Here is a 9,076-nt window from a genome sequence, read left to right on the forward strand (position 1 = left end):
CACAGGCAGAGGAAAATAAGATTGTGTTAGACATCAGGAAAACGGACTGGGGTGGATTAGTTGCCTACGTTGCAGCATATCCAGTGGAATCGTTTCTAGTACACGTAGACTTGGATGCGCAGCTATTGGCTGAACTACTGCAAAGAGCACAGGACAGTTATATCCCTAAGAAAATGGTCCCTTGGAGCCCACAATTTTCCACGCTGAGGAGAAGGTAAGATCAAAACAAAGAGCATACCAATGTGCTTCAGGGAAATCAGAGCGCACTCCGATGCTCCACAAATACAGGGCAATTAAGATGAGCTCTGAAATATCGCTTCAGAAAAATAAAAGAATACATTGGGGGAAATTTCTACGAAAGTAACTGCAATTTGAGATGGGGGAAGATCATATAAGCTATTGACTGACAAAAGTTAAACAACCTACTGTCGTTTCCATTTGTGAAGAGGATCAATGACGGCTGGGTGGATGGAACCAGAGGAATATCTACTAACCGTCTTAATTCCTGATGATAACAATTAAAAGGTACTGAAACACACGCACAACTTAGTAGTTGGATAGATAACGCATACAATAATGAGATGTTTGGTGGTACATTGAAATCAAGAAGAAGTTGCTATCACAATTTCCAGTCTCGAAACTGGAAAGACACCTAATCGCGATGGCGTCTACCCTGAGGTCGTGCGGATGGTAGATCCACTGATAATGCCATATTTGACAGCATTACTAAACTAGTATTAAGTAAGACCCTGGCAACAAGGAAACCAATTAGAGCAGTAGTGGTTAAAAAGGGAAAGGGTAAAGGTCAAGCATCACCGAAATGCTATAGACCTATACGCTTATTAAACGTCTTGGCCAAAGTTTAGGAGCGTCTGCTCTGAGGCCGGTTGCAGGTGTACAGGAAGCTGTTGGATCTAAACCAGCGTCCATATCGATTCAGAGAAGGTAAGTGTATAGTTGATACGGTTAACAGAGCTCTTCAGATCGTAAAAAATTCAACAACGAAGTATGCAGTCACGCTCATGAATAACATCGCAAATGCGATATACAATATTTGTGGGCCTGCTGTGGTTCCACGCCTCCTAGGTCTCGATGTCTCCAAATGTTTGTATAAGAGCTTTGTAGATTATTGCAGTGGATGTAGCGGGTCAGAGCAAGGTAATCAAAAAGGTTACCAAGGGCTGTCCTAAAGAAACAATAAGTGGTCCATTGTTCTTCGATCTTAGTATTGGATCTCTGTTATATTTTTTAGACGGAACAGATGCTACTGAGGGCGTTGTTGCACACGCAGATAACATCCTAGTAGTTGTGTCTGCAGATTCCCGGGTGAGACCTGAGTAAAAGGCGAATACATGCTTGCTCAGATGCAGCATTCCTGCAAGAGCACAAACTGACTTTAGCTGTTCATAAAAACACGTAAACACTTCTGAGGGAAAGAATTTCTCTTTTCACAAATTCCTCCCTGAGGCTTCACGGAATCCCTCTGGAATGCAGCACTGTTTGAAGGTATTTAAGCATTCCATTAGATGAGAAAAGAAACTTTCTAGAACATGTAGAATATGGTACTCAGAAACCGGCTAAAATTATGCAAAGGGCTGGCCATGCTGGCACTTCTGACTACAAAAAGCCGTCGCATGTGGTGCGTTCATATCACGATGCTATCTTCAACGCCACTGTGGACTTCGCTGCAGCGTCTGGGTGCATCGCTTTCGACTAGGCAGCTGCAAAACAATACTGCGACGAATTCAGCGGAGCGTACTTCTGACACTCACCTGTGTCTTTCCATTACACTTGTCGATATATTACAGGCGACTCTCGGGATACGTTCGATGAATATTGTGCTACGTTACAGGGCAGCGCTGTACTGGTGGGAGCGTGGACAATATTATCGTGTGAGTAGGGGGACAAGGGGAGTGTCACCCTACACTACATTGTTGCCAAATTTATTCAAGATGGCGGCGATGACGTCATCCAAGATTGCGTATTTTGGCAGGAAAAGAGGCCAATTGTGCTACGTCCACTAACCTAACCTCAAGGAAAAAAGGTGACAATTTTGAATTTTGGCGCAAACGTAGCCCAATTGGGTTAAATCCACAAACCTAAGCATCCAGAAGAAAAAATAACGGGAAGATTGAATTCCAACAGGATAATGCATGCAAAAACTGTACTTGTCTTTATTATTACTCATCATAATTTATTAACATTCATTATTATTTATTATCATTTATTATTATTTATTATCATTTATTATAACTTATTATCATTTATTATTATTTATTATCATTTATTATCATTTATTATTATTTATTATCATTTATTATTATTTATTATTATTGACCTGCCTCCAATAGAAAATTCCCTCCAAATTCAAATTCCAACATCATAATGCCTGCAAAACCATACTTTTGTTTAATACTATTCATTATCATTTATTAACATTCGTTATCATTCATTGTCATTTAGTCTCATTCATTATCATTTATTATCATTCATTATCATTTATTATTATTATTTATTATTATAGGCCTACCCCCACTAGGAAATTGCGTCAAATTCAAATTCCAACACAATAATGTCACGAAAACTGTACTGCTATTTATTATTATCATTTATTATTTATTCAAGATGTCCAATTTTCTTGGCGAGAAAGCCATTTTCCTTACATCCATAACAAAAGTCTATAACAAGTTGAAATCCCAACACCATAATTGATCACACGTACGAACTTTCTCCGTCACTTATCTTTTTTCACGGGTAGTCTATCATAATCGCGTCAAATAATGAACTGCACTTATAGTAACGTAAGTCACGTCCTTTGATTTTGCAGGGGGGAAGGGACTGAAGACTTTATTTCAAGCAGTGCGGTCATCACTTGTTCTCCAACACATATCTTTGATATCACAGTGCAGTCACCACGACATCCGCGCTCCAACTGAATTAGTTCAAATCCTTGCCACCCCTGGCCGACCCGCCTGACTAGAAGTGGCCGACCACTCGCGCTGAACTGCCGGTATGCTGGGGGCGAGCCCAGCGATCGCTCCCACGTCATAAACATGTATTCTCTGGGCACGCTGGAACTTGCCGAGTTTGACGTCACAGCGGCCCCTTGTCTGCTCAGCAAGTGCATTCGTCGCCTCTGCACGTTTCCCGCCAACATTGTTTGCCTCGGAGTTGAATCACACAATGCTCGGCCATTCCCTGCCACACTTCTGGCGCCAAAGTTGTTTTCCTGGGCATGTTCAAACCTGTCGATGCCCACCGCTCACCGTCCACCACGCGTCGTTGTGCGAGTGAGAACGCAGTGCTACACTTTTGGCGGCAAAGTTTGCTCGAAAGTGGAATCCGCCATGACTATATAACAGCACGTTTGGTCCACACTAGAACGCTCGCTAATTGACTCTCTCTCGCGCGCGTAATAACTGTACAATCGCTGCTCCGCCGCCCCGCTTATGTCACACACCCTCCATAGATGTGACGGACATACTCTTCTGTAAATACCTAAGCACTTAATTCCATTTCGTTTTTAATCATATTAAATAATTCAAATTACAATTTGATATTCGTATTCAAAGGTGTTCAACTACCTAATTTCAACTACTTTTCGAGGACCAGACAGCCACCTCTCCCTAGGATCCATCACCAAGTTTGAAATCTGCCAGTAAACAAAGCTCACTTGCGCTAAAGCCACCAACCTAAGAAAATTGTTGCAAACCAAGCTCATCTCCACTAAACTAAGCCACCAACACTAAACCTCTTCCTACACGTTTCGGGTAGAAGGACTCACCCTGCTCCAGGACCGTGGATGGAGGAACCAATTTCCTTTATTTAGGAATGGAGTGTATATATCACACCGACATGTTCCACACCATACAAACCTGCAAAACACTCCTACATAACTCATTTATAATGCTCTAGACACACGCTTGCTAATTGTAAACAGTTAAAAATAACTCATAGCACAGCCTACAGACATGCGAACCGCTCGTAAATAATGCAAAACATTTATGTCCAAATTGCTAAACAACTCCTAATTTTCTGAAGTAATTTCCGTCCATAGGCTGATGGAAGGTGGAAAGAGAGTATTTTATTTATTTGGGACAAATGTTTTTGAAACGTTTGCATCTCATAGGTTTCGATATGTAAGGCTGACATAAGGCAGTTTCCGAACTCCAGTAGTGCACTACACGTGGAAACACAACCAAACCCACCAAGATATTCATTCCAATCCAGACCTCTAACTCCTCTACAGATAAATTTGTCCAGTTATTTGTTGACTCACTCACAGTCTGACTAGATTGCAGTTTTTCCTCAAAAACGGCTGGGACCGCGCTGTGCTGCTCGGGGAAGTAAGGAAGGGCTACACTCTATTTATATGGAGCACTTTTATTTAGTTGTGGAGTATATTTGTCACAAAACACCCGCACTGATCCGACTGTGGTCATCTGACACAGGCCACAAACACGTAAAAAACTCCTAATTTCACCACACAATAGCAAACAGCTCTTAAATAATCCAGTACACAATATCAGCAGACAAGCTCTGTACTCTTAAACTCTCCAAATAAAGCACCGCACAGTGCACAGACATGCTCGCAAATAGTGCAACAGACGCGCTCTAACACCCCCAGCTGCCAAAACGACCAAAAGTCTCTGCTCGGCCTCCCCCCCAAATAGAACCTCAACACAGTCGCATTCGCTCCTAACACCGGAGAAATTGATATCGCCAATGCGCCTTAGTTGCGGTCCATGGCAGGCAGCGTGCGCGTGTGGTCGGCGGGGAAGTGGGTTCCAGAGACTCCAGCCAAGTTCAGCTTCCGAGCGCTCGTGACAGCCGACCAGAAAGGGCACTCTCCTCTCACACATGCGAAAGCTGCATTGTTCTTCTCATGTATACCGCCGGCGTCTCAAGTCTGGACCTTCCTTCACGTCTATTGTCAGAATAGCTCATAGCTCATTGACACACATGATTAACGCGGCCGGGAAAACATTTACTACTCGCAAGCAACCGAGATGGGGACGGAAAAACAATCACTCTGATCTGCGCTGTAGGCGCGTGTAATCATTGAGAACACTCTATATTTTCGAACAACTTATTTAACCATACAGTATATCTAACGCGCTATTCAAAACACGCACCCAGATGTGCCTGGGCCATGTTGCATAGCCCACAGACATGCACCCAATCATAATTTCAGTACACACTATAGCATACTGCTACTAAGTAATTACTCACACAGACGTGTAAATACGCTCAGTACTTTTAAACTATCCTAATAACGCATAGCAGAGCCAGCAGATCCGCTCGCAAAGTAACTCAGCAGACGTGCGCAGGTACCCCCCACTCGGCACCCTGCCCACAGGATCGCGAAGTCACCCATCCGTCTGATTTCAGACCTCGCACAGCCCCTGCTCGGCTACTGCAAGCATGAGTTAGCGCGGACAACGCGCTCGTCAGCGGTACAAGCACACACATACGTCCGCCCAGAACCGCGATCCGTCACAATCCCGAGCCGCGACCACCGAACGCGGGTGAAAGTCAACTTATTTCCAAAGTGCAGCCTCCATACGCTAGACACATCACAGCAGCACATGTCTGTACCTCCTATGACACTGTAGCACACTGCGCATTGCTCCTCACACGACATTACATGGCCAAAAATGGTCCAAATGGCTCTGAGCACTATGGGACTTAACATCTGTGGTCATCAGTCCCCTAGAACTTAGAACTACTTAAACTTAAGTAACCTAAGGACATCACACACATCCATGCCCGATGCAGGATTCGAACCTGCGACCGGAGCGGTCACGCGGTTCCAGACTGAAGCGCCTTTAACCGCACGGCCACACCGACCGGCAGTTACATGGCCCTTTAACTAAACATAACTACACATCCCTGCTCCCACCTCGTCGCTTGACCAGCCATCTAAAACCTTCTCAATATTATTCCTACTTTACAACTTTTTTAAAAAAAATAAGATCTAATGTACACCTCCCACCGTACCTAACCTCACACCCGTCCCACCATCAACATACGCAAACGTCCTCAACCCTATCTTGACACTCATATATCACCCCACAAACCATGTCCATCAATCAATTTACCATTCTCATCCTCTCTTTTCGAATTTCAAACGTATCCTCTATCTAAACACCAATCAACTCATATTTCTCGCACTTTCAACAGTCAAATTAATTTTACACACACCCAGAAATACTAAAGGCAATTATAGAGTCAAACTTTTATACAGAGCATCAAGCACATACCACAATCACACCAATATTCAAAGCCTGGTCCATATTTACAACCTCCACCTTGAATTAAGTATTATTACCATTGCCGCAACATTCTGCCAGCGCTCGATTTGTACATTTTTCCCCACTTAAATGTTGTCACTAGCAGTCGAATATCACTATGTATAGATTGCATAAATTTACACATAAAAAAAAATCTCGGCCCGCAGTTTAGAGACTCCTATATCCGAACACATAGCATCATCTAACTATCACTTGCTCTTATCTAAGAAATCATCCTTCTGGTCTGGGGGCAAGGTCTCCCCTTTCTTTCTTTCATTCTTTTTTTCAGCAGCAGATAGCTATTTTTTTTTACAGTGGTAGCTAAATAGCGCCATCAACTTAACATCACCATTCGCGAAACATATCTTCAAATACGTAAACACACTTACTCAATTATAAAGTGGTCCCGCTGAGGACATGACCTTCAATATTACAGTTCTTAATCCAATAACCACCTAAACAAGTACTACATGTTCAAACTAATCCCATAGCACCTTACAAAGCGAGCCTCCGAGCGCCGGCGGCGGCATGTCAAAGCCACATAGCTGTCCATCTAAGTAGCTCTCCACTCAGCCCCCAGGACCAGGATGCTGAAGTGGGGCCTCCCTATATCTGCCCTCCAGCTATTGTCTAACGCCATACAGTGCACAAATGGATTCCTGAATAGTGCAGATCTCTATCTCCCCCTTGCATCCCCAACAGGACATGTAGACAGTGTCTCCCCGAGCCAGTGAACCACTTCCGGGTTCCCGGTTTCGATTCCCGGGGGGGTCAGGGATTTTCTCTGCCTCGTGATGACTGAGTGTTGTGTGATGTCCTTAGGTTAGTTAGGTTTAAGTAGTTCTAAGTTCTAGGGGACTGATGACCATAGATGTTAAGTCCCATAGTGCTCAGAGCCATTTGAACCTAGCCAGCGAACCCGACGTCATTCACCCATCGCTGACAATTTCCACTCACAAATCTTAAACACTCGCATATATAAAACCATATTCACTCCTGCCTAAACTCACTTAATAATAAAAAAGCACTCTCCCTTTCTAAGCATAGATAAGTATGCAATTATCTTCACCCATCTGATCTCTGCAATTTAAAGACATATCTATTACCTTCTGCAACCTGTCTATAAACAGAAGGATCTCAGTTACTACAATAGGACGTTGTTTGGACCATTCGCCGAAAATGCGCGCAATGTTGTACGCCTCGAACTAAGTACAAGTACAACAGATCCTCAATACCCTCTTATCTTTATCCTCTACCATCTAACAGTGAAAAAGTCACGAAGACACCAATGCGATCCACCACCAGCGCGGACAAACGGAATTCACAATACTCCCCCCCCCCCCCAAATAAATCAGAGTGCGACCATCCAAGAATTCCTAAAAGCTCGCCAACTCCGACACCTCAAACTACAGATGCCTATATGAACAAGATCGTGTGAAATATACACACGCTTCAGAGACCCCTTTAAATTCCGACCATTCATACTCTAAGCGAATGAGAAGCTGCCTCTAGCCCTTGTTCAAACAGTGTTTTCTAACACGCTTTTGAACACTGATGAGCATTTCGTCTTTCTGTCGCGACTTCGAGGTCAGTGTCTGATTCTAAACAGACATTAACACGGACTGATGCATAGCCTTTCACAGGAGACTATACCTTGCACCTTGTAAATCATATTGTTACAGTCGATAGCATAAACTGAATGATTTTAAATAAAGGACAGCCACAACACACGGAAATTAGTAGAGCCTGCTGGCGTTGTAGAGACTTCCCTCGAAAGGGATTGACTACCTCTACATTTAAACTCATATGTCGCAGTGGCCAAATAGTTTATAACTCTGCGTTCCATTACTAGTGATTGGTAATTTTCGCACCCAAGTACAGGATCACCGTTTTCGGTGCTAGCAACCGCGGATGTTGCGGTCCATCAACCAAAATTTGTCCCCAAACGCAAGTAAGCATTGTCAGTCAATCATTATGTCGTACCCAATGCTCAGACCCAATGGATGAGACACAACTGATCTACTGTAATATTATCAATCACAGCTGATATCGCGAAAAATTTTACAGTAAGTCCAACACCGGCCAATCATGTGACAGCTTGTTTTCTTAATTTCAGTATCGTAGCTGAACCATACATCCTCTACTCTGCAAGTATCATTGCGAACATTCATAGATGACTGCTCAGCACGTCCATTCACACTTAGTTCTCGAACACATAAAGACGATCAAATTATACCAGACAACGCTATACATATTTCTAAGACCTCGCGCATAGTACTCGATCAATCTCTCTGCGTATGGCGGTCACGGAACTATCCAGTCCTCTTACGTTAAAAGATCATCCTCACCTGGGCATTGACCAACCTACCCCGCAACATGGCTACCCAAATATTCCTCAACCGAGCAGACAAATACAGCTACACTCCACCTCTCTTGACTGAATAGAGCTTTCCTAGTCCTAACACCTCCAAGTGCACGACATTTCTCGAAATGTAACCAAGTCTTGGAGCTTAGCACACCATATCGATCTATAGTGACAGATCTCAAAGTGCCTTAATTTAATAGCATACAGTTAAGAAGAACAAGAACGGAGCGATATTTATACACAACGTAGTTCGATAAATTTTTAAGTTAATCATCCAATCTACCGTGTGTAAATTATTGTTCTAGAGCCCACGATCGGTGCATGGAAGGTTCCGGTAGGAGAGAGAGAGAGAACATAAACACGCACACACTCCTAAGACTAGAACGTTCAGCACTTAAAAACGGGCAATAGCCTTACA

This window comes from Schistocerca cancellata, unplaced genomic scaffold (genome assembly GCF_023864275.1).
Source record: "Schistocerca cancellata isolate TAMUIC-IGC-003103 unplaced genomic scaffold, iqSchCanc2.1 HiC_scaffold_1152, whole genome shotgun sequence".
NCBI classification, from domain to species: domain Eukaryota; kingdom Metazoa; phylum Arthropoda; class Insecta; order Orthoptera; family Acrididae; genus Schistocerca; species Schistocerca cancellata.